This window comes from Littorina saxatilis, linkage group LG12, assembly GCF_037325665.1.
Source record: "Littorina saxatilis isolate snail1 linkage group LG12, US_GU_Lsax_2.0, whole genome shotgun sequence".
Lineage (NCBI taxonomy): Eukaryota > Metazoa > Mollusca > Gastropoda > Littorinimorpha > Littorinidae > Littorina > Littorina saxatilis.
Window position 1 is genome coordinate 35853649 of NC_090256.1, and position 25380 is coordinate 35879028.

General features: G+C 40.6%; 1 protein-coding gene across 12 annotated transcripts in view; it reads left to right on the forward strand.

Annotated features, from left to right (window-relative positions):
* Positions 1 to 25380, forward strand: part of LOC138981833 (uncharacterized) — a 110250-nt gene that overhangs the window by 45206 nt on the left and 39664 nt on the right. For 3 of the 12 annotated variants that reach the window (XM_070354929.1, XM_070354931.1, XM_070354933.1), the window contains exon 1: positions 13741 to 14082. The exons of the other annotated variants lie outside the window; for them this stretch is intronic. The gene's annotated coding sequence lies outside the window, so the exon portion shown is untranslated. Of the gene's footprint in view, positions 1 to 13740; positions 14083 to 25380 lie in introns of those variants that run through there. 12 annotated transcript variants of the gene reach the window in all.

Below are 25380 nucleotides of genomic sequence, written 5' to 3' on the forward strand. Positions count from 1 at the left end.
AAAATGACGTCATGAAATAGAGTAACAAGCAACAGTGTTCTTTCTCTACAGAGCACCGCCCTGATATGGCCCTTCGTGGTCGGCTGGGCGTCAAGTTAAGCAAACAAACAAACTCTACAGAGCACTTTCCAGACGTTCAAATTAAGTTCAAATGTAATCATCCTGCTCCATCATTCAGCGACATTGTTTCGCAGCTCAGCATAGGAGTTTATGTACACTGCATCCAAAGGGCAAAAACGCTATTCCATGCTCCATGGACAAGTGTAGCTTATTAAGTATGACGTCAAAGTTGTTAGCTGTCTGTGTGTGTGTGTGTGTCTGTCTGTCTCTGTGTGTGTATAGAGCAATTCAGACTAAACTACTGGACCGATCTTTATGAAATTTGACATGAGAGTTCCTGGGAATGATATCCCCGGATATCATTTTTTCGATAAATGTCTTTGATGACGTCATATCCGGCTTTTTGTAAAAGTTGAGGCGGCACTGTCACACCCTCATTTTTCAATCAAATTGATTGAAAGTTTGGCCAAGCAATCTTTGACGAAGGCCGGACTTCGGTATTGCATTTCAGCTTCGTGGCATAACAAATGATTAATGAATTTGGTCATTACAAATTGGAAACTTGTCATTAAAATATTTTCTTTTTTAAACGATCCAAAAACAATTTCATCTTATTCTGCGTCATTTTCTGATTCCAAAAACATATACATATGTTATATTTGGATTACAAACAAGCTCTGAAAATTAAAAATATGAAAATTATGATTTAAATTAATTGTCCGAAATCGATTTAGAAACTATTTCATCTTATTCCTTGTCGGTCCCTGATTAAAAAAACATATAGATATGATCTGTTTGGATTAAAAACAAACTCAGTACGCTAAAAAGAATAGAGATACAGAAAAGCGTGTTATCCTACTCAGCGCGACCATTACCGCATTATTCTGGCTTGTCGATTTCACTGCCTTTGCCACGAGCGGTGGACTGACGAAACTACGAGTATGCGGTCTTGGTGAAAAAATGCAGTGCGTTCAGTTTTATTATGTGAGTTCGACAGCTTGACTAAATGTTGTTATTTCGCCTTACGCGACTTGTTTGGTATTTGACCCGTGGGGTGAAAGCATTCATGTGACCTGCAACACCACTGCCAATCTTTGATTTTGACATAGCTCTACAGGGCTCTTCGCGGAAGCACCAGGCATATAGAGGGTCCCGGTGTAACACGAAATTTTTACTCCACAAAAAATTTACTCCGGAGTAAATATTTGGTACGAAATTCTTACTCCGAGTACACTTTTCGTACGAGAAAAGAACTCCCCAAGGCACGAAAAAATTACTCCCTCCACGAAATTTTTACTCCCCATTTTTTTTACTTCCAGTAAAAATCTCGTACGCAAAAATGGGATGCGGGCGAAGGGATAATGCCAATAAGTGATCTCGCGCAAACGAATGTCGCGCTACCCTCCGTCCACCCCTTCCACCACCAAGACTAACAGGGGACAAGGGAGTACAAATTTCGTACACCTGGCATGGGAAGTTAAATTGCTCGTGTTGGGGTGAAGTAATTTATTCGTTATTTATTCGTCAAGGGAGTAACACTTTTGTACGACATGTTTACTCGGAACTCACCTGTCTTGGGGAGTAATTTTCTCGTGCGATGGGGGAGTGCTTTTTTCGTAAAGGGAGTAACTTTTTCGTACGAAATGTTTACTCCGGAGTAAAAATCTCGTGGGACTAATTTTCTCGTGTTACACCGGGACCCCCAGCTTTGACTTCTATTGGAACTTTAGAGTGTCCAAAGATCAGGAGGTTCATTTTCTTACTTTTGTCACGGGACCCCTAGCTTTAACTTTTAGTGGAACTTTAGAGTGTCCAAAGAACAGGAGGTTCAATTTTACATTTAGTCAAGTTTGACTAAATGTTTTAACATAGAGGGGGAATCGAGACGAGGGTCGTGGTGTATGTGTGTGTGTGTGTGTGTGTGTGTGTGTGTGTGTGTGTGTGTGTGTGTGTGTGTGTGTGTGTGTGTGTGTCTGTCTGTCTGTCTGTCTGTCTGTGCGTGTGTGTGTGTAGAGCGATTCAGACCAAACTACTGGACCGATCTTTATGAAATTTTACACGAGAGTTCCTGGGAATGGTATCCCCGGACTTTTTTCTTTTTTTCGATAAATACCTTTGATGACGTCATATTCGGCTTTTTGTAAAAGCTGAGGCGGCACTGTCATACCCTCATTTTTCAATAAAATTGATTGAAATTTTGGCCAAGCAATCTTCGACGAAGGCCGGACTTCGGTATTGCATTTCAGCTTGGTGGCTTAAAAATTAATTAATGACTTTGGTCATTAAAAATCTGATAATTTAAAAAAAAAAGTTTTTTATAAAACGATCCAAATTTACGTTCATCTTATTCTTCATTATTTACTAATTCCAAAAACATATAAATATGTTATATTTGGATTAAAAACAAGCTCTGAAAATTAAAAATATAAAAATTATGATCAAAATTAAATTCTCGAAATCAATTTAAAAATACTTTCATCTTATTCCTTGTCGGTTCCTGATTCCAAAAACATAAAGATATGATATGTTTGGATTAAAAACACGCTCAGAAAGTTAAAACGAAGAGAGGTACAGACAAGTCGCGTAAGGCGAAATTACTACATTTAGTCAAGCTGTGGCATGGAACTCACAGAATGAAACTGAACGCACTGCATTTTTTCACAATGACCGTAGTCCGCCGCTCGTGCAAAACGCAGTGAAACTGACGAGACTGTTTAGCGCGGAAGTGGTTTCGCTGTGCTGCACAGCACACTTTTCTGTACCTCTCTTCGTTTTAACTTTCTTTGCGTGTTTTTAATCCAAACATATCATATCTATATGTTTTTGGAATCAGGAACCGACAAGAAATAAGATGAAATTGTTTTTAAATCGATTTCGGAAATTTGATTTTGATCATGATTTTTATATTTTTAATTTTGAGAGCTTGTTTTTAATCCGAATATAACATATTTATATGTTTTTGGAATCAGAAAATAATGAAGAATAAGTTGAACGTAAATTTGGATCGTTTTATAAAAAAAATTTTAATTACAATTTTCTGATTTTTAATGACCAAAGTCATCAATTAATTTTTAAGCCACCAAGCTGAAATGCAATACCGATGTCCGGCCTTTGTCGAAAATTGCTTGGCCAAAATGTCAATCAATTTGATTGAAAAATGAGGGTGTGACTGTGCCGCCTCAATTTTTACAAAAAGCCGGATATGACGTCATCAAAGACATTTATCGAAAAAATGAGAAAAAAAAGTCCGGGGATATCATACCCAGGAACTCTCATGTCAAATTTCATAAAGATCGGTCCAGTAGTTTACTCTGAATCGCTCTACACACACACACACGCACACACACACAGACACACATACACCACGACCCTCGTCTCGATTCCCCCTCTATGTTAAAACATTTAGTCAAAACTTGACTAAATGTAAAAAACACCCCACAAAAAACACAGCAGGAGACACACACACACACGCACCTAAAGTGTGGATGGTTACCTAAGAGGCGGCACTGGGTGTAGTGCCTTTCTAGTGCACTTGCACTACAACAGCACTGGGTGCAGTACTCGCTCCGGCATCGAAGAATTTTGCACTAAAAAATGCACAAAATTTGACCTATTTCGTCGCCTATAGAGGACGGAAAGAATGTCATTTTGAACATTGTTATGACATTCTTTCCGTCAAAAAAGTCAATTTAACGGTGTTAAATGAAGCGACCATCCACACAATTAGGTTGCCATCCAGAGTTTAGGTTGCCATCCACGTGTGGATGGTTGCCTTATGGTGATTTAGGCAACCAAACCTGTGGAAACATGGGTACACACACACACACACACACACACACACACACACACACACACACACACACACACACACACACACACAGATATAAATATATAATATACACAAACACACATAAACACGAACACGCAGCTATCCTCAATCACATTTAACCATTTTTTAGTAGAAAACATTTTGCTTCAAAAGAGCTAAAGTTGTGTTTTAAGTGAATACACAAAATGCAAGATTACCTCCTTTAACACCGCGAAGCACCCTCCCTTTCGTTTGTCATTTTTGTTAGACAAATGATGGGTAAAATATAAACTAGAACAAGTCGCGTAAGGCGAAAATACAACATTTAGTCAAGCTGTCGAACTCACAAAATGAAACTGAACGCACTGCAATATTTCAGTAAGACCGTATACTCGTAGCATCGTCAGTCCACCGCTCGTGGCAAAGGCAGTAAAATTGACAAGAAGAGCGGGGTAGTAGTTGCGCTGAGAAGGATGGCACGCTTTTCTGTACCTCTCTTCGTTTTAACTTTCTGACCGTGTTAAAACATTTAGTCAAAACTTGACTAAATGTAAAAAGCGTGCTATCCTTCTCAGCGCAACTACTACCCCGCTCTTCTTGTCAATTTCACTGCCTTTGCCACGAGCGGTGGACTGACGATGAGCTACGAGTATACGGTCTTGCTGAAAAATTACATTGCGTTCAGTTTCATTCTGTAAGTTCGACAGCTTGACTAAATGTTCTATTTTCGCCTTACGCGACTTGTCTTACTTTTGTCTCTGGACCCCTAGCTTTAACTTTTAGTGGAACTTTAGAGTGTCCAAAGAACAGGAGGTTCATTTTTACATTTAGTCAAGTTTTGACTAAGTGTGTTAACATAGAGGGGGAATCGAGACGAGCGTCGTGGTGTGTGTGTGTGTGTGTGTGTGTATGTGTGTGTGTGTGTGTGTGTGTGTGTGTGTGTGTGGTGTATGTGTGTGTGTGTGTGTGTGTGTGTGTGTCTGTCTGTGTGTGTGTGTGTATGTGTAGAGCGATTCAGACTAAACTACTGGACCGATCTTTTTGAAATTTGACATGAGAGTTCCTGGGAATGATATCCCCGGACGGGATTGTTTTTTCGATAAATACTTTTGAAGACGTCATATTTGGCTTTTTGTAAAAGTTGAGGCGGCACTGTCACACTCTCATTTTTCAATCAAATTGATTGAAAGTTTGGCCAAGCCATCTTCGACGAAGGCCGGACTTTGGTATTGCATTTCAGCTTCGTGGCTTAAAATATAATTAATGAATTTGGTCATTAAAAATCGGAAACTTGTCATTAAAATCTTCTTTTTTTTAAACGATCCAAAAACAATTTCATCTTATTCTTCGTCATTTTCTGATTCCAAAAACATATTCATATGTTATAATTGGATTACAAACAAGCTCTGAAAATTAAAAATATGAAAATAATGATTAAAATTAATTTTCAAAAATCGATTTAGAAACAATTTTATCTTATTCCTTGTCGGTCCCTGATTCAAAAAACATATAGATATGATATGTTTGGATTAAAATCAAACTCAGTACGTTAAAAAGAATAGAGATACAGAAAAGCGTGTTATCCTGCTCAGCGCGACCATTACCGCACTATTCTGGCTTGTCGATTTCACTGCCTTTGCCACGAGCGGTGGACTGACGAAACTACGAGTATGCGATCTTGGTGAAAAAATGCAGTGCGTTGGACAGCTTTACTAAATGTTGTTATTTCGCCTTACGCGACTTGTCTTACTTTTGTCTCGGGACCCCTAGCTTTAACTTTTTGTGGAACTTTAGAGTCTCCAAAGAACAGGAGGTTCATTTTCTTACTTTTGTCTCGGGACCCCTAGATTTAACTATTAGTGGAACTTTAGAGTGTCCAAAGATCAGGAAGTTCATCTTCTTACTTTTGTCACGGAACCCCTAGCTTTAACTTTCAGTGGTACTTTTGAGTGTCCAAAGATCAGGAGGTTCATTTTCTTACTTTTGTCACGGGACCCCCAGCTTTAACTTTTAGTGGAACTTTAGAGTGTCCAAAGATCAGGAAGTTCATCTTCTTATTTTCGGAAGGCAATTATAGTGCCGCATTCCTCACCGACATATGATTCTCGGATAGCTCATTTTAACGTCCAACAGACATTAGGGAGCTCTCTGAGCCCATCACAAAAACATTGAAGTTACATTCGCTGGATTAGCTCCGTAAATTTGCGTTGGTACATTGCTGGTAGCTGAGTTGGTAGAGCATTGGACTTATGATCGCGGGTCACGGGTTCGAGTCCGGACCGGTGTAACACGAGAAAATTACTCCCACGATATTTTTACTCCGGAGTAAAAATTTCGTACGAAAATGTTACTGCCTTTACGAAAAAAAATAACTCCCCACAACAGGTGTGTTCCGAGTAACATTTTGTACACAAATGTTACTCCCCTGACGAATAAAAAACGAATAAATTACTCCACCCTAACACGAGCAATTTAACTGCCCACGCCAGGTGTACCAAACGTTGACTCCCCTGTCCCTTGTTAGTTTGGGGGGTGGAAGGGGTCGGGGGAGGGGTATTGCGACATTTGTTTGCGCGAGATCAAATATTGGCATTATCCCTTCGCCCGCATGCGTACGAGATTTTTACTGGAAGTAAAAACAAGTCGCGTAAGGCGAAAATACAACATTTAGTCAAGTAGCTGTCGAACTCACAGAATTAAACTGAACGCAATGCAACGCAGCAAGACCGTATACTCGTAGTTCACCGCTCACGGCATAGGCAGAGAAATTGACAAGAAGAGCGGGGTAGTAGTTGCGCTGATAAGGATAGCACGCTTTTCTGTACCTCTCTTCGTTTTAACTTTCTGAGCGTGTTTTTAATCCAAACATATCATATCTATATGTTTTTGGAATCAGGAACCGACAAGGAATAAGACGAAAGTGTTTTTAAATTGATTTGGACAACTTAATTTTGATAATAATTTTTATATATTTAATTTTCAGAGCTTGTTTCTAATCCGAATATAAGATATTTATATGTTTTTGGAATCAGCAAATGATGGAGAATAAGATAAACGTAAATTTGGATCGTTTTATAAAAAAATTTTTTTTTTACAATTTTCAGATTTTTAATGACCAAAGTCATTAATTAATTTTTAAGCCACCACGCTGAAATGCAATACCCAAGTCCGGACTTCGTCGAACATTACCCGACCAAAATTTCAACCAGTTTGGTTGAAAAATGAGGGCGTGACAGTGCCACCTCAACTTTCACGAAAAGCCGGATATGACGTCATCAAAGACATTTATCAAAAAAATGAAAAAAACGTCTGAGGATATCGTACCCAGGAACTCTCATGTCAAATTTCATAAAGATCGGTCCAGTAGTTTAGTCTGAATCGCTCTACACACACACACACACACAGACAGACACACACACACACACACACACACACACACACGCACATACACCACGACCCTCGTCTCGATTCCCCCCTCTACGTTAAAACATTTAGTCAAAACTTGACTAAATGTAAAAATGGGGAGTAAAAATTTCGCGGAGGGAGTAATTTTTTCGTGCCTTGGGGAGTTCTTTTCTCGTACGAAAAATTTTACTGGGAGTAAGAATTTCGTACGAATTTTTTACTCCGGAGTAAATTTTTCGTGGAGTAAAAATTTCGTGTTACACCAGGACGGACACGGGTCAACTTTATGTGCAGACTCAGAGATGGTATTTATGTTCCACCCCCGTGTCACCGCTGTGACACGTAAAAGACCTCGGTCATTCTGCCATAAGCGCAGGTGGCCGATTACACCTAAACACACATACACCTGGGTATAGCGACTCTGTTGCTGCTAGTTTTCCCCTGAGAGGAAGCGACCCGAATTTCCCAGTGATGGGACAATAAAGTAAAGCAAAGGAAATACAAAATAAACAAGTCGCGTAAGGCGAAAATACAATATTTAGTCAAGTAGCTGTCGAACTCACAGAATGAAAGTGAACGCAATGTAATTTTTCAGCAAGACCGTATACTCGTAGCATCGTCAGTCCACCGCTCATGGCAAAGGCAGTGAAATTGACAAGAAGAGCGGGGTAGTAGTTGCGCTAAGAAGGATAGCACGCTTTTCTGTACCTCTCTTTGTTTTAACTTTCTGAGCGTGTTTTTAATCCAAACATATCATATCTATATGTTTTTGGAATCAGGAACCGACAAGGAATAAGATGAAAGTGTTTTTAAATTGATTTGGACAATTTAATTTTGATAATAATTCTTATATATTTAATTTTCAGAGCTTGTTTTTAATCCGAATATAACATATTTATATGTTTTTGGAATCAGCAAATGATGGAGAATAAGATAAACGTAAATTTGGATCGTTTTATAAATTTTTATTTTTTTTACAATTTTCAGATTTTTAATGACCAAAGTCATTAATTAATTTTTAAGCCACCAAGCTGAAATGCAATACCGAACCCCGAACTTCGTCGAAGATTACTTGACCAAAATTTCAACCAATTTGGTTGAAAAATGAGGGCGTGACAGTGCCGCCTCAACTTTCACGAAAAGCCGGATATGACGTCATCAAAGACATTTATCAAAAAAATGAAGAAAACGTTCGGGGATTTCATACCCAGGAACTCTCATGTCAAATTTCATAAAGATCGGTCCAGTAGTTTAGTCTGAATCGCTCTACACACACACACACACGCACGCACACACACACGCACATACACCACGACCCTCGTTTCGATTCCCCCTCGATGTTAAAATATTTAGTCAAAACTTGACTAAATATAAAAAAAAGTCGCGTAAGGCGAAAATACAACATTTAGTCAAGTAGCTTTCAAACTCACAGAATGAAACTGAACGCAATGCAACGCAGCAAGACCGTATACTCGTAGCATCGTCAGTCCACCGCGCACGGCAAAGGCAGTGAAATTGACAAGAAGAGCGGGGTAGTACTTGCGCTGAGAAGGATAGCACGCTTTTCTGTACCTCTCTTCGTTTTAACTTTCTGAGCGTGTTTTTAATTGAAACATATCATATCTATATGTTTTTGGAATCAGGAACCGACAAGGAATAAGATGAAGGTGTTTTTAAATTGATTTGGACAACTTAATTTTGATAATAATTTTTATATTTTTAATTTTCAGAGCTTGTTTTTAATCCAAATATAACATATTTATATGTTTTTGGAATCAGAAAATGATGGAGAATAAGATGTACGTAAATTTGGATCGTTTTATAAAAAAAATATTTTTTTTACAATTTTCAGATTTGTAATGACCAAACTCACTCATTACTTTTTAAGCCACCAAGCTGAAATGCAATACCAAACCCCGGCCTTCGTCGAAGATTACTTGACCAAAATTTCACCCAATTTGGTTGAAAAATGAGAGCGTGACAGTGCCGCCTCAACTTTCACGAAAAGCCGGATATGACGTCATCAAAGACATTTATTGAAAAAATGAAAAAAACGTATGGGGATTTCATACCCAGGAACTCTCATGTCAAATTTCATAAAGATCGGTCCAGTAGTTTAGTCTGAATCGCTCTACACACACACACACACACAGACAGACAGACACACACACACACACACACACACACACACACACACACACACACACACACACACACACACACACACATACACCACGACCCTCGTCTCGATTCCCCCCTCTACGTTAAAATATTTAGTCAAAACTTCACTAAATATAATGAAAATACTACTGATGACGGATATAACTATATTATCCCGGGACCCGCTCCATCAATTTCCAGGGCCAGTATGCATTAGTCGAGTATAGAGACTTTAGTCCGGAATAACTTGCATTGAGGGTACAGTCACTGTATCCCGGACTAAAGCCTCTAACCTCAACTCTTGCATACCGGCCCATGCCAGTACGATGGGTTATTTTTAATTATTTTTATTATGGGGAGCTTATATAGCGCGAACCACAACTGTGCTCTCCGCGCTTTACATATTAATTTCTGCCGTTTGAAATGGAATTTTTTACAGACAGACAGACAAACAGACATTTTTTTTACACACAATATATAACGCATTCACATCGACCAGCAAACTTCAAGCCTATTAGGCGAACATTCACCTTTCACGGCCTATTATTCCAAGTCAAACGGGTATTTTGGTGGACATTTTTATCTATGCCTATACACTTTTGCCAGGAAAGACCCTTTTGTCAATCGTGGGATCTTTAACGTGCACACCCCAATGTAGTGTACACGAAGGGACCTCGGTTTTTCGTCTCATCCGAAAGACTAGCACTTGAACCCACCACCTAGGTTAGGAAAGGGGGGAGAAAATTGCGGCCTGACCCGGGGTCGAACACGCAACTTCTCGCTTCCGAGCGCAAGTGCGTTACCACTCGGCCACCCAGTCCTTTTTCCCGGCTTCTAGTACGTATAGGGCGCAAGGACGTTACCACTCGGCCACCCAGTCCTTTTTCCCGGCTTCTAGTACGTATAGGGCGCAAGGACGTTACCACTCGGCCACCCAGTCCTTTTTCCCGGCTTCTAGTACGTATAGGGCGCAAGGACGCACAGTTTGGGGAGCCCTGGTTCTAGGTAACTCCCACGGGGCCCTGGATTCAAATCACCTTAAAACATAAGACATAAGACATAAGACAATTTATTGTCCATACAATTAAACAATAAATCATCTTATGTCTTATGTATGAAGGTGGTTTGAATCCATGGCCCCGGGGGAGATACCTAGAACATGATTGTCAACTCTCGATTAGGACGTGGCCTTTAAAAACGGTGGATTCTTGCCACCCTATCACACAGTCCGAGATCGGCCATGGTTGGTCGATAGACACACACGGACTGTACACTGTTTAACTCGTGTATAGATCTCTGTCCTGATGCCCACTGTCAGTCTCTCTTGGTGGCCGCACCTCTTCCCGTGGCTCCCAATGGGCTGGCTTCGTTTCATGGCTTTTTGCATTTATCTCACAAATCTTACACCCTCCCTTCTCGCACACGCCTCGACCTGTTCTATACTCATTGTCCATTCTCTCTCTCTCTCTCTCTCTCTCTCTCTCTCTCTCTCTCTCTCTCTCTCTCTCTCTCTCTCTCTCTCTCTCTCTCTCTCTCTCTCTCTCTCTCTCTCTCTCTCTCTCTCTCTCTCAATCTTGATGCAATTCACTTCAAGGCCTTGAAGAACGTTTTAAATGAGAACCGTGCAATTAAACTGAGTATAAACTTACATTTTGTTTCACTGGATGCCTTTCTAATCGACACCATTGAGCAAACTATCAGTGTCTTCCGACCATGACTATCATAACACGTTCCTTATCTGTAGAATGAGTGTTTGTTTGCCTGTCCACTTAAAAGGCCCTTGGGTCCAAGTATCTGTGATTGTAATGTTTTGCTTTGTCATAAATTAGACGTTCCAATTACTCACCATTTTTGTTCTTTTCGAGCATGGTGGCCTGTTTTGTTTTTTTCTTTCAAAGAAAAAAAAAGAACGAAAGAAAAAAGGAAGAAAGAAAGAACGAAAGAAAGTAAGAAAGAATGAGAGATAGAAGAAACAAATAATAAGAAAAAAAAGGAAAAAAAAGAATCAATTTTGAGGTCTCGGTTTCAGGGAGATGGTGATAAGAGTGTAACAAAATCGACCAAAGATGTATTAAACTTAATGCGTGTTTCAAACAGTGTTTTTTTGGCTATACGACACTCGCGATGGCCTGAATTGTATATACTGAGTGGCTTTATAATCGTTTCAACAAAAGCTGCATTACTTATATATACCACAATACACCAAGAAGGCGCCAACACGGACAAAACAGATTGGACAGACAAAGAAAGGGTCGAACGGGAAGCAGAGAGAGAGAGAGAGAGAGAGAGAGAGAGAGGGAGGGAGAAAGACAGACAGACAGACAGAGGAACAGAGACAGAGAGAAAGACAGACATAGAGACAGACAGAGAGACAGAGGCAGAGACAGACAGAGAGACAGACTGAGAGAGAGAGACGAACAGACAGAGAGACAGACAAACAGACAGACAGAAAGATGTGAAAGTGAGAGACAGAGAACAGGAAACAGAGGCAGCAAGGGGGAGAGAAATGCGTCTGATAGCAAAGTGCGAGTGTTTTATGTTGGCAATAAACTCAAAATAATGCTCACCAAGGTGCAGGGATCGCTTTGATATACAGTCTTTCCAAAAGTTGTTTTCAGAATGTTCCCTCTGACTTCCAACAGGTTTAATATGTTCCTATCATAAAAGGTCACGGCAAATTATCAACGTAAAGGTTATCAAGTGCTCTATGGGAAAAACCTGATTTTAGAATGATGTCCTCTTGGCTGTACCAGACGACAATTATCGCCCTTGGATGCAAAATTAGGGTGTGCTGAAACAAATTTGTAATTTCTGACAATTTTGAATGTGGCAATTATTAGATAAACGGTTACAATCACAGTTACAGACACCCGTCTTCTTACGGAAACCTACTTTGTGTACATATCATGTGTAAATAGGCGCGCAGTGTACGAAACAGGAGCGAGGTGACAAGAAATGACCATGAGTGACCCGACAATGTGTTGCATCCTGACAAAACCAGGAAACTGAGGCGATTGCGAGACGACTCAGTATGTTCAGCAAGCGTGGCAGTATGCAACCATTATAATTTCAACTGAAATAAACAGGTCAAAGCAGAAGAAAACAGAGCTATTTCGTTGCCGGATTTCATTGAGTTTGATCACGTACACAATGCCTTTTTGCTCGTCTACTGTAATCTTCAGAATTAGTTATTGTGCATCACTCTGGTTTGATAATTGGTTTTCCGTACTATGGTTTTATAATTGGTTTTCCGTACTGTTATCAGTATTACCACCACATATACTGCCGAGCCTGTCAGTTTGAATTGATGACAAAACTCGAGATACCGTTCTGCAGTAGGGGTGTCACCAATAAGAAGTAAATTCCAACAGCATCCCTTGAAAACAGTTTACATATCTTTAACTTGACAAGCCCTGACACGCCTTCCTTTCTCACAGTATAAAATAAATAGTGTATGAAACTAACCCGGATTTCCTGTAGCGCAAAAATCCAAAATAAATCATAACAGTACTGAACACTGTCAGCGCATAACTCAGGAAAGGTCCAGGAAATAAAGATTGTAATGCAATGGCAAGACCAACAATATTTTCTAAACGATTTTTTTGTCTGTGTACTCGACTGCTGTAACAAACTAAACACAATTCTTAATTGACAAATATACCGCGAAGCTTCTCTTTACTTCAGTTTGTGTCACGCTGAATTTCTTATATTTGTTTTGCATCCCCGATGACACACGCGGCCAGTGTCAAACTGAGATAAGGGTTAATGTTACATTATTTGATTATGCAATTAGTCTTCTTTAATAACACACCAGATACATCTCTGTGGCGTTAAATTTCTATTTACCAGAAGCAAAATACTAATTCTCAATTTACCCCGAAAGCGGCGTACACGGTCCTACCCGTAAAAAAATCCATTCGTGCAAAATGTACGAATGTACGTGGGAGTTTTAGCCCATGAACGCAGAAGAAGAACTACCAATAATGATCAGACAAGCTGTTGGTTTATGTATATCTTCACACTGTGAGCGACGGGTTTGTCACCAACAGTCGGAAATATACACGTATCTCTATACTCACAGTGTCCCCCTATCGTAAAATAGCTGGGGAGGGGTTGGGGGGGGGGGGCGGGGAGGGGGTTGGTTGTTAGAGCCACACACAAAAAAGAGAGACGCTGAATGGCTCGTGGGAAGGGCGGGAGGAAGGGAGTGGGATTTGGCGGAGAGGGGGGGGGGGGGCGGAAAGGGGATGGGGAGTATTGCAATAAAAGCATGGCACGAACTGTCCCCCAATGAACATACTGCCGGTAACGCCAAAGCTGCACGCGTCACAGGGAAGCTAGGAGAGAAAGAACAGACCGTAGAAAGTGAAAGAAAAAAGGAGTTAGAGATTTGTTTCCCTACCTACATCAGGAAGTGACTGCAAAACAAGCACATTATCCTCAACACATAGGTTTTGGCGTGAAGAACGAACAAAGAAGCTAACAGCCTGCTTAAGTGTCAAAGGAACAAGATATATTCCACGAAGCCGTCTAAGAGCAACAAAAGAATTGTTTCGAATAGCAGCGAAACAATTGTGGTGTGTGTTGTTAACCTACGACAGCATTGTCTACTTCATCCCGACACTCAGAACGTTGGCCTCTTTTCTCGTGTGAGTACACTTTGAATTATTGCGGAAACTTTTTTCTGAATGAAAAAAAAAAGAAAATGCATGCTATTATTTAGAACTGTTTAAAATGGACGTTACGTAATTACGGATATTTAAACAGACTTTGTTGTTTCCAATTTCCTCTCTCTCTCTTTCTTTCTTTCTCTCTTTCTTTCTTTCTTTCTTTTGTTTTCTTTCTTTCTTTCTTTCTTTCTTTCTTTCTTTCTTTCTTTCTTTCTTTCTTTTGTTTTTTTTCTTTCTTTCTTTCTTTCTTTCTTCCTTTCTTTCTTTCTTTTGTTTTCTTTCTTTCTTTCTTTCTTTCTTTTGTTTTCTTTCTTTCTTCCTTTCTTTCTTTCTTTTGTTTTCTTTCTTTCTTTCTTTCTTTCTTTCTCACTTTCCTCCATATTTCTTTCTTTCTTAGGTATTATGTTTTCTATATTTCTGTTTTTTACGCTTTTTCTTCTTTTTCTCACGCTTTCTCACTTTCTTTCTTTCTTTCTTTCTTTCTTATTTTCTTTCTTGGATTCAAAATCGCGGTTTTTTTTCAAGGTCAATATTGAATGACAGTGTCTTAATGTTTCCGTGTATCTTAAAACGACGGACATCTTTCGGCACGGGTAACCAATCATATTGTTTGTAGGAAAAGTGCCATGTCACGTCATGCAGTAGGCCGTTATTTAATCAAAAAAATTAATAGTCAATACGTTCTAATTCTGGATGGCTACATGTTAGAGGTGTGGAATTATCGATAGCGTGCATGTGTCTTGCGAGTTCCTTCCCTTGGCAGCAACCACCCCTTTGAAAATACGCATTTTCTGACTTCCAGTGTCCACTTTCTAAATGTTTGCTGTTGTTTATTTTCCAAAGTGTACACTCTCTTTTGATTATATTTTTCCCGGCGTTAGTGCCTCTGTGGTAGAAAGAATGACGGCTCAAACCTTTCAGTGAGAATTATTTCCCATATTCTTTCTTTCTGTCTGCCTTTGCCCATGTTTGTTTTTTCGTTCATTCTGTCTTTCTTTCCTGCATTTAGTTTTTTCTTTCTTTCTTTTTATCTTTCTTTTTTACTTTCTTTTTTGATTCATTTCTTGGTTTTAGTTTTGTTTGTTTGTTTGCTTCTTTCTTTGTGTCTATCTTGTTACGAGGGACATCTTATCGTTACTTTTATGACAAGTTACCAACATGACAACATCAGCAATTAGTACGAGCGTATCTGTATTTGAAAGCGGTTAAATTAAAACCACATCTGACTATATTGCCCAACAGAGAGAGAGAGAGAGAGAGAGAGAGAGAGAGAGAGAGAGAGAGAGAGACACACACACACAGACAGAGACAGAGACAGACAGACAGACAGAGACAGAGAGATAGAGAGAGACAGAGAGAGAAAAAAGACTCAATTAAAGTATTCTATAAATGTTTATGATTCCTCTGTATGTCTTCCCTTAATTCAGGAATATCAATAATAGTTAAACATCAGATTATAGTTCAGGTCGCGAATTATAAAAAGGAAACAAAATCAAAGAAACAAATTAATATCCAAGAAACACTTATCACAACATGAAACAGAGAAGAAAAGCCAGTCAAAGCTTGGTTAAACTGTCTTAATGTCCTTCGTATATGTCATGAGATATTTCATGTTTTTCTTCAATCCTCAAGAAAAAGCTCTTTACTTGTAGACTTTTTGTGTGTGCTCATCTTCGAGCTAAGTGCTGAACTTTCATTGACCTCTCTTGAAGCTAGGATTTCTTTATTCATATGAGTAAGACATAAGACATGGCGCATAAGGCGTAATGCATAAACTAATACATACAAAATGTGACCCTCCACCACGAAATGAGTCGCATGTCACATCGCGCGGTTCTGCGCAAGGCTTCATATAAGTCCGGGGAGTGTCTGGTAACAGTGTGAGGGTCACCTTAGTCACAGGCTTATAACTCAAACAGTTTTCGCTCTTTTCTAAAACGGTTTTCACCACTAGATAGAGCATACAAAATCCTGTGGGAAAATGTAAAAATATGAAAATCATGAAAATGTGACATGCGACTCATTTCGTCGTGGAGGGTCACAAATAAGACATGGCGCAAAAGGCATAAGGCATAAACTAGTACATACGAAATAAGACATAGGAAATAAGACAAAAGAAATAAGATTAAAAAAACATAAGACATACAATTATGGGTTTCCCATACAGTACCAAATATGCCTGAACAATAGTGGCTTGACTAAAAGCCTGAACAATAGTGGCTTGACTAAAAGCCTGAACAATAGTGGCTTGACTAAAAGCCTGAAACAGATAGACTGCTGACGTTCCAAAATGATAAATACAAATCAAAGAAAATGATTTGTAAACAGAACAAAACAGTCGAAGATATATCTGAATGTTTCGATTTCTCTATAATTAAACGTTCAATAAACTACGTTTTCGTGAATTTACACTCTGAAAATAGCTATATAAATGCCTTAAACATTTTGTTTAAACCACTCGACATACCACAGACTTGTTTTTGAAGGAAGATTCTCCGTTTTTACTAACTTCATTGTTTCCCCTGCAGAGAACTTACCATCTTTACCGGGTACACCGTTAATATTAAATCAATTCTCCAGTTTTTTGTTTCTTCGTATAAAGTTTACCCTTTGGAATGTTTCGAGTTTTGCTGGGTAAAATGTCAGTCGCTAAGGGATTTTCTTTTTCATTTTTGTTTCATGTTCTCTCTGATCAAGGATAGTTTTACACTTTTAACTACGTACATTGTTCATCTTAAAGGGAAATTGACAATTTGTATTGAGTACGTTGTTCATAAAGAGAGTGGTTTTTTTCTCGAAAATTATATTGTGTTCTTGAAGTGAACTTTTGAAATGTTCAATCAATCAATCAACATGAGGCTTTTATCGCGCGTATTCCGTGGGTACAGTTCTAAGCGCAGGGATTTAAAAAAAAAATGTTATGCAATTTATATCGCGCACATATTCAAGGCGCAGGGATTTATTTATGCCGTGTGAGATGGATTTTTTTACACAATACATCACGCATTCACATCGGCCAGCAGATCGCAGCCATTTCGGCGCATATCCTACTTTTCACGGCCTATTATTCCAAGTCACACGGGTATTTTGGTGGACATTTTTATCTATGCCTATACAATTTTGCCAGGAAAGACCCTTTTGTCAATCGTGGGATCTTTAACGTGCACACCCCAATGTAGTGTACACGAAGGGACCTCGGTTTTTCGTCTCATCCGAAAGACTAGCACTTGAACCCACCACCTAGGTTAGGAAAGGGGGGGGGGGGGAGAAAATTGCTAACGCCCTGACCCAGGGTCGAACTCTTAACCTCTCGCTTCCGAGCGCAAGTGCGTTACCACTCGGCCACCCAGTCCAATGTTAAAAGAGTACATAGTTTCTCATAAAGGCTTTTTTCACTTAGATTATTGATTCTTCTTCTTCTTCTTCGTCGTTCACTATTTAGATTATTGATCATTTACAAAACAAAATCCTTGTATGCACTATAAACGCTAAGATTGGCTTCCGCCTTGTGGGGATGTTCTTAGGCAGCGTGAAGATTCACCATGGATCTTTTTATTTTTTTTAACTCGGCGCACTCTATGAGTGTCTAAGCACAACTTAGGCTTCTGTTCAGCTCCTGGCTTTGTCTAACTGTCTCCGTCTTGAAAATTAGCTGTTTCTTGAATCCTGAATGCACTTCTCGCTGGAATTTTTTTTCTCGAGGTGATTTGTTCATCTCATAGGAGTTTTCCCCAATGTTTAACTAGTACATTGTTCAACAATTGGGAACACACCTATGAGAGGAACGAATTAATCACCTCAAGAGAAAAAAAACTAGTACATTGTTCAACAATTGGGAACACACCTATGAGAGGAACGAATTAATCACCTCGAGAAAAAACAAACAAACTAGTACATGGTTCAACAATTGGGAACACACCTATGAGAGGAACGAATTAATCACCTCGAGAAAAAACAAACTAGTACATTATTCACCAATTGGAAACACACCTATGAGAGGAACGAATTAATCACCTCGAGAAAAAACAAACAAACTAGTACATTGTTCAACAATTGGGAACACACCAATGAGAGGAATGAATTAATCACCTCGAGAAAGAAAAAAAACTAGTACGTGGTTCATTGTGCTTGAACTGTTTCACCATTCACTGCGTTCACTCGTTAGCTTGAAGAAGATTTCTTGTTTTTTTCACACGTACAAAACAAAACTTCTCTTGTTATTATTTGCACGCTAAATTGAAGTGTTCCACTTTTGAACACCCTTTCTGTACCCAATTTCAAACACTGGGCTATTAGAACTATTTAGTATGTCACACCGTGTTCAAACCGGGTCACAGAAAGTGTGTTCTAAAGTCGAACACTTTTGTATAGAGTGTGGGTGAATTCTTCGTTTCAAATGGGTTCTTGACAAGCTAAAAGATTGAACCTGGATCGCTTTTTGTCAATTCGTTTTACACCCGCAGCGTTTGTTGCCTTGTTGCTCAATCCTCACTTGGCTCATATTTTTGGCGCCCTGAAAGGGATCTGTTCTCTCAATCCTGATGCATGGCCCCCTGCTGTTTGGGGTTCTCACGGGGAGTTCATCAGTCATCAGCCCCTAACCCGGGGTCCTCTGCTTGGCGAGGTCCTGTTGCAACTCGTTAAAACTGATGGGTGAATTATGTTGTTGAAGATGGATTTTCTTGATCCCTTGACGTACTGGCCGATTCCCTGGCTGCCTGATCCATTTCATGGAAACCCAGGCCTTCCCGCTTTGCCACAAACAAACAAAACAAAAAAAAAGGATTGAAAATGAAAGCAAAATAGAAAGACAGCTTTGTGGCCAATGATCTTTACCGTCGACCTTTTTCTCCTGTTTGACCTGTGAGCGCCGCTAGCCTAGAAGTGGGCCAGACACGTTAAACCGACGGTCAGCTAAAGGAATTTTGTTTAATCCTCTGACACGCTATGTTTTCCTGATATGAAAAAACAACTTTCTTGTTATTAGTTTGTTTGTTTCTTTCTTCTTTTTTAATTTTATTGTTGTTGTTGTTTGTTTGCTTGTTTGTTTGATTGTGTGGGGTTTTTTGGAGGGAGGGTAGGGGGCATTTTGTTTGCGTGGTCTGAAGAATGTAAGCCGAATGTCGTCGTTTTCCGGGGCCTTAATGCAACCCTACATAGCACGGTTGTGCAGAGGCCAAAGTGGTACTCAAGACAAATATTCTTTTCGTGGAAGACGCAAGTTACGCAATAAAAAGATAAACAAAACCTGGGAAGCAGGAACAATAGAACAGAGGCAACGACAAAAAACAAAAAAATGTCTCCGACAAACCGATACAAACGCATTCTGTTTTCTCGACAGGGACCCCCAGATATAATTTTGTCAGCTACCTCATTTTCAAGTCTATTTTCAGTTGTAAAAGAATTCATATTGTTTGCCATAATATACGGGGCACGTTATTTTTGGTAGAAACAAAAATGAAGATAAATACAACAAGAGTGCTTCCCTTGTTGCCCAGTGTATGGACAGGAGGAACAAGTTTTATAATAAATAAAATCAAGAGAGAAAACAATCGTGAAACATGACACATGGTTTTGTCTTTTTGTTTTGGCCTTCATTAAAATAGCCATTACAAAGTGTCAACAAATACGGTATGTTTAAATCCGGAACTCAAATAGACAAAAACTTAGTGGGTTAAAATACACACAATGTCGCAATTTTTCATAAATCGAGGGTATGAGGGTACGGTATGAGGAAAGCACAGTCCAGTTTGTTTGTTTTTTTGACTGACATATCAAAAATACGCAGCCTCTTTCTAGCCTCTCATAGAAAAGATAGCACAGATACACATACTTTTTTTTCTTTCCTTATTTTTACTCTCATTTTTCGTATTACAAATTTCAAGCCCTATGAAGGAATTGATGTCTTGAGGACATTATAAGCCCCCGCTAGTTGTAGTCGTCTTATTTTTCAATCTTTTTTTTTTTTTTAACTCGTCTTTGTTTCTGTTCATATCATGATTTATGAATTCGCTACTGGTTTCTTTGGTGGATTTTTTTTTGTGATGGGGCATCCATTGAGTGTTGGCATGGAATGACGACGAGAGCCTCGCGCATGTAAAGAGCGCGCTTGTGTCGACACAAAAACTTGTAGCTACACAAAAATGTGCGTGGACAAATAGCAGAGCGAAGCCCCGTGTCAAGATTCCATTCATTCAGCAAACTTTACGCCTTTACATCGTTCTAACAGGCTTCCCTGAAGACAAACACACAAACACACAAACGCACGCACACGGACGCGCTCGCGCGCACACACACACACACACACACACACACACACACAAACACGAGCACAGATAGGAATGAAAGCAAACACGCGTGTACGCAGAGAGAGAGAGAGAGACACACAGAGAGAGAGAGAGAGAGAGACAGACAGACAACACACACACGCACACAGACATATAGAGGGAGAGGGAGACAGAGAGAGAGAGAGACAGAGACAGAGAGAAAGTTAGTGAGGGAAAGTACAGGCAGGCAGGCAGGCAGAGAAAGAGAGAGACAATGAGAAAAAGAGACAGAAACAAGAAGAGACAGAGCGAGACATAGAGAAGTAGTTCCCGGGGTCCCAAATGGCCGATCATTCTTCACGCCGAGCGAATCTGACCAAGCAGCCCCAAGGCCAAAAAACAGAGATGTCCAAACTTGGAGAAGGTTTCGCGAACGGGAACATATAAATACAACATGAGCAATGCGAACCGGAAATACGAGCAGAAAATAAAAAGGTTTAAAAACATGATATCAAAATACTTCAGGAACAATGCGACCTTTGTGGGTTTGGTTTTGCAAACCGCCTGGCAGGAACGCAACTAAAACAAATGATGAAACAACACTGGCAAATCTCTTAGATACAAAATGTTAGCACAGTCGAAAAAAATGAAAACACAACTATGGTAACATTTTTTACTTCGGTCACAAATTTCAACCCAGAAAAGAATTAAAGATCATACAGAAGAGAAACATAAGATTGTGCGCAGATATATCTTTAGCTTTACACAAGTCTGGGGGGTGGGTTTTTGTTGTTGTTGTTGTAGTCAAGAACGTACGGAATAAGTGCAAAATCGTTATCATTGTTGTTTTTACTATTATTTAAGAGAAAATCAGCTAATGTGTTTTTTTGGTCCATTGGGTGATCAGTAAGTGGTATGAACTGTAGAGGCGAAAAATTGTATTTTACAATCCAAAGACTTAAGTACGGTGCAGAGAACAATTTAGGATATTTGGTTGGAAAACTGGAGCAGGGAGAAACGATAATGTTCATTGTCCTTGTCCTAATTGAGATCAAACTGCCGGGAATTCTCTCTCTCTCTCTCTCTCTCTCTCTCTCTCTCTCTCTCTCTCTCTCTCTCTCTCTCTCTCTCTCTCTCTCTCCCTCCCTCTCTATCCCTCCCTCCCTCCCTTTCTCTCGCTCTCGCTCCCTCCCTCTCTCATGTACAAAGTAGCTCTCACCCTCCCTGTCCCTCCCTCCTTAATTGAAGGGCCCTACATATGTTGACCTCCCCCCCCCCCCCACCCCATGCCCGATACACGCGGTCCTCCCTCTATTCCACGTCCCCCAGAGAACACCCTCCTCTCTACCCCCCTAATCAAATATGAGCCGGACCTGGTTAAATTTTTGATGATGTTTCAATAGCTTGGCGCCTCGTCTGGGCAGATTATTGTCGCATGTCCAGTAGGCCTGGTGATGTTTCCAGCCGTTTACACCCGCGTGACCAGAAGGCCTGGTGATGTGTCCATCGTGCATGGCGACCAAACAGCATGGTGGTGGCAAGTCTCGGTCACTGCGTGTGGTGGTAATGGCTGTCCCTCACGTGACCAGATGCACGTGCAGAGGTCTCGGCGGGCCCATAGCGGTACGCGGCGCGGCCAATCTTGCCCAACACCTACTATACTTTGTACGCTGCAACCACCGACCCTCCCCCAATCTCCAATCACAATCTCTGCCTGGCTTAAATTCTGGGTCCGGGTGCATGAGTCTAAAACAAATGAGCGCTATTCAAGTTAAGATCTGAAAAACAAAGGGACGTAAGCGCTCTGAATGAATATGGCAATATGTGCAATAGAGTCATTGAAAGTTATGCTTTTTTATGAGCAACATTTAGCTGACAGCGGCTCAATCTGTTGCTTTAAAGTCAAGAACTGCTGGCCCAAAAAAGTTTCGGATCGAGAAAAGCTTTAATGCGTATGCGATCCAACGGTTCACCGTCGGTTTGTGTGGGACAAGAATTTCAATGCAGTGTGTGTGTGTGTGTGTGTAAGTGTGTGTGTGTGTGTGTGTGTGTGTGTGCGTCTGTATGTATGTGTGAGTGTGTGTCTGTATGTGGGTGTGGGTGGTGTGTGTGTACGTGCGTGCGTGCGTTCGTGTGTGTGTGTGTGTGTGTGCGTGCGTGTGTGCGTGGGTGCATGCGTGCGTGTGTGGGTGTGTGTGTGTGTGCATGTCACCCAAAGTTCAAGGAGACTCTGTGAAAGTGTTGTTTCAACCTTATCCTCGATCAATCACAGTGCTCTCCCTTGATACCGTGGTTGAAACATGGCGCGATCTGATTCAACCCAAATTCACTTGACTCCCAATTTTCTTTACCTCACATATTCTAATGCTGTCCTTCATTATTCCCTTTTTCAATCACAGACAGGATGAGTCTGTCAGTGTCTGTCAGTGTCATCTTGTCTCCTTTTAATTTCGACCATCCTTCTTCTGTCTCCTGACAAATTAAGCGTCATTGTATTACACTCGATGACCTAATGCGCCTTGTAAAGTCAAGAGGTCAGTCTGACCTTGAGTCGCGTGGGCGTTTCTTCCGTGTGTGTGTGTGTGTGTGTGTGTGTGTGTGGAAGTGGGTGCAGTTTGATTGGTGTTTTTAAATGTCGGTGCGCGTGAAGGTTCACATAGATTGCTCAGTGATTGGCAGAAAAATCAGGCTAACAAACAAAGGACTTCAGATCGGATAGAGGAGGAGGGGAGTGTTTGAACAGTTTCTGGACCTCCGCGGAAGCGATGCCTTTCGAAAAAGGCCGAGGCAAACGAAGAAGTAAAATAAAAGACACTAAATGTAAAAATGTCTCTAAATCACGTGGATGTCAATTAAGTTATGGCCTGTCAATACGGACTTGTTTCAAAGTATTGCCAGAACATCCCTGGGTATTGTCTTTCATCATTCTGTGGCCTGATACATTTCAGGATCAAGTCAAACATTTTGTGTTTGCTCTGAGTTTTAAAAGCATCATCACTGAATACAAATATGCTGCCGTTCTCCTGATTAGATTAATTTGATTAATTAGCATAGTTATGGAGTATTTCGTGTTCATCATAGCAGGTTTGCCTAAAATACGGCGCGACAAATGTCCCTTCGATTTCTTAAAGTTAAATTTGCCATAGAACTTGTCCAAAATGGCTTCTTCACTGCTATATCTTTAGATGGTCAATAAATATCATGATTCACACCCCTGTCCAAAGCGCAGAATTTACTCTCACATTCGGAGAGGAACTAAGTATAAGGGAAGTGGCGTGATGACGGTGTAATAGCGACTGAACAGAGAGAACGTGTGTGATGATTGCATTGTGGAGGGAAAACAACTGTATTGTCCTTCACCTGAGGAAATTAATTGGGCTTCCCGATACCTTACTACGCACCTGTGTGATACTTACTCAAGCAAGACAGGTCACTGAAGGATAATCGCTTTGACACATACACGTACGGTGGCCCACACAACAAACTGCAAACGGTGCAAACATTTGGCTGAGATGCAGTTTTCTTAGCCTAGTGCAGTTTTATGTAACGCCACACTTTCTTCAACTGCGGTCTCGCTCTCTTTGATTGTGTGTGTGTGGGGGGGGGTCAGTGTGTGTGTGTGGTGTGTGTGTGTGTGTGTGTGTGTGTGTGTGTGTGTGTGTGTGTGAGTGAGAGAGAGAGTGTCTGTGTGTGTGTGTGTCTGTGTGTGCCGTGCGTTCGTGTGTGTGTACGTGTGTGTGTGTGTGTGTTACTATATAGGGCTTGTGTGTATCATCCTAAACCATAACATTATTTTTTTTAAAATTCTTCTTCTTCGGGCGTAGCCTTATCTGCATACATTACACGTACAACAAAGTATCACGTCTCCTCAACACGCAATACTCACGCACAAGGACAAAATAATGAGTAGGAAAATGATGGTTTGCGGGATGGCTGGGGTCACCGTACTGAGTACTAAATCTTCCCACGACAATAATTTCAAGATGACGCTTACACTGTGTAACTGTTGTGTTTTGTGGTGTGACTGATGATAGATGTCGTTTTGGCCTAGGTCATATCTTTTGAAGGTTGACATCGGACACCTTAGCGTTGCTCTCCTTACCCCCCCCCCCCCCCCCAATCTCTCTCTCTCTCTCTCTCTCTCTCTCTCTCTCTCAGTCTCTCTCTCTCGCTCGCTCTCTCTCTCTCTCTCTCTCCTCTCTCTCTCTCTCTCTCTCTCTCTCTCTCTCTTGCTCGCTCTCTGTTACTCTCTCTCCCTCTGTTACTCTCTCTCTCGTTCTCTCTCTCTCTCTCTCTCTCTCGCTCGCTCGCTCGCTCTCCCTCTCTCTCTCTCACTCGCTCGCTCTCCCTCTGTTACTCTCTCTTTTTCTCTCTCTCTCTCTTTCTCTCTCTGTCTCTCTGTCTCTCTCTGTCGCTCTATCTCCCTCTCTGTCTCTCTCTCCCTCTCTGTCTCTCTCGCTCTCTCTCTCTCTCTCTGCCTCTCTCTCTCTCCCCTCCTCTCCCCCCTCTTTCTCTCTCTTTCTCTCTCTTTCATTTTCTCTCTCTCTCTCTGCCTCTCTCTCTTCCTCTCTGTCTCTCTCTCTCCCTCTCTGTCTCTACCCTTGAAAAATAAAGTTCAATCATCATCTCTCACTCTCTATCGCTCTCTCTCTCTCTCACTTTCTGTCGCTCTCTTCCCCTCTCTGTCGCTCTCTCTCCCTCTCTGTCTCTGTCTCTCTCTCCCACTCTGTCTCTCCCTCTCTCTCTCTCTCTCTCCCTCTCTCTCCCCTCCTCTCCCTCGCGCTATATAAGCTCTCATGAATTATTATTATTGTTATATTTATATCTCTCTGTCTTGCCAGCCAGCTGTGCCTTGGTATGTTAAATCACAGTCATAATTATTACGTCTTCTGTGAATCCGTTGCACAAACTTCCAAAATTACAAAATAATACGTATTTCTATTTTGTTATAATGTGAATCTGTTTTACTGTAACTTTCAAAATCAGAAGTATTGCAGTATTCCGTCTTCGG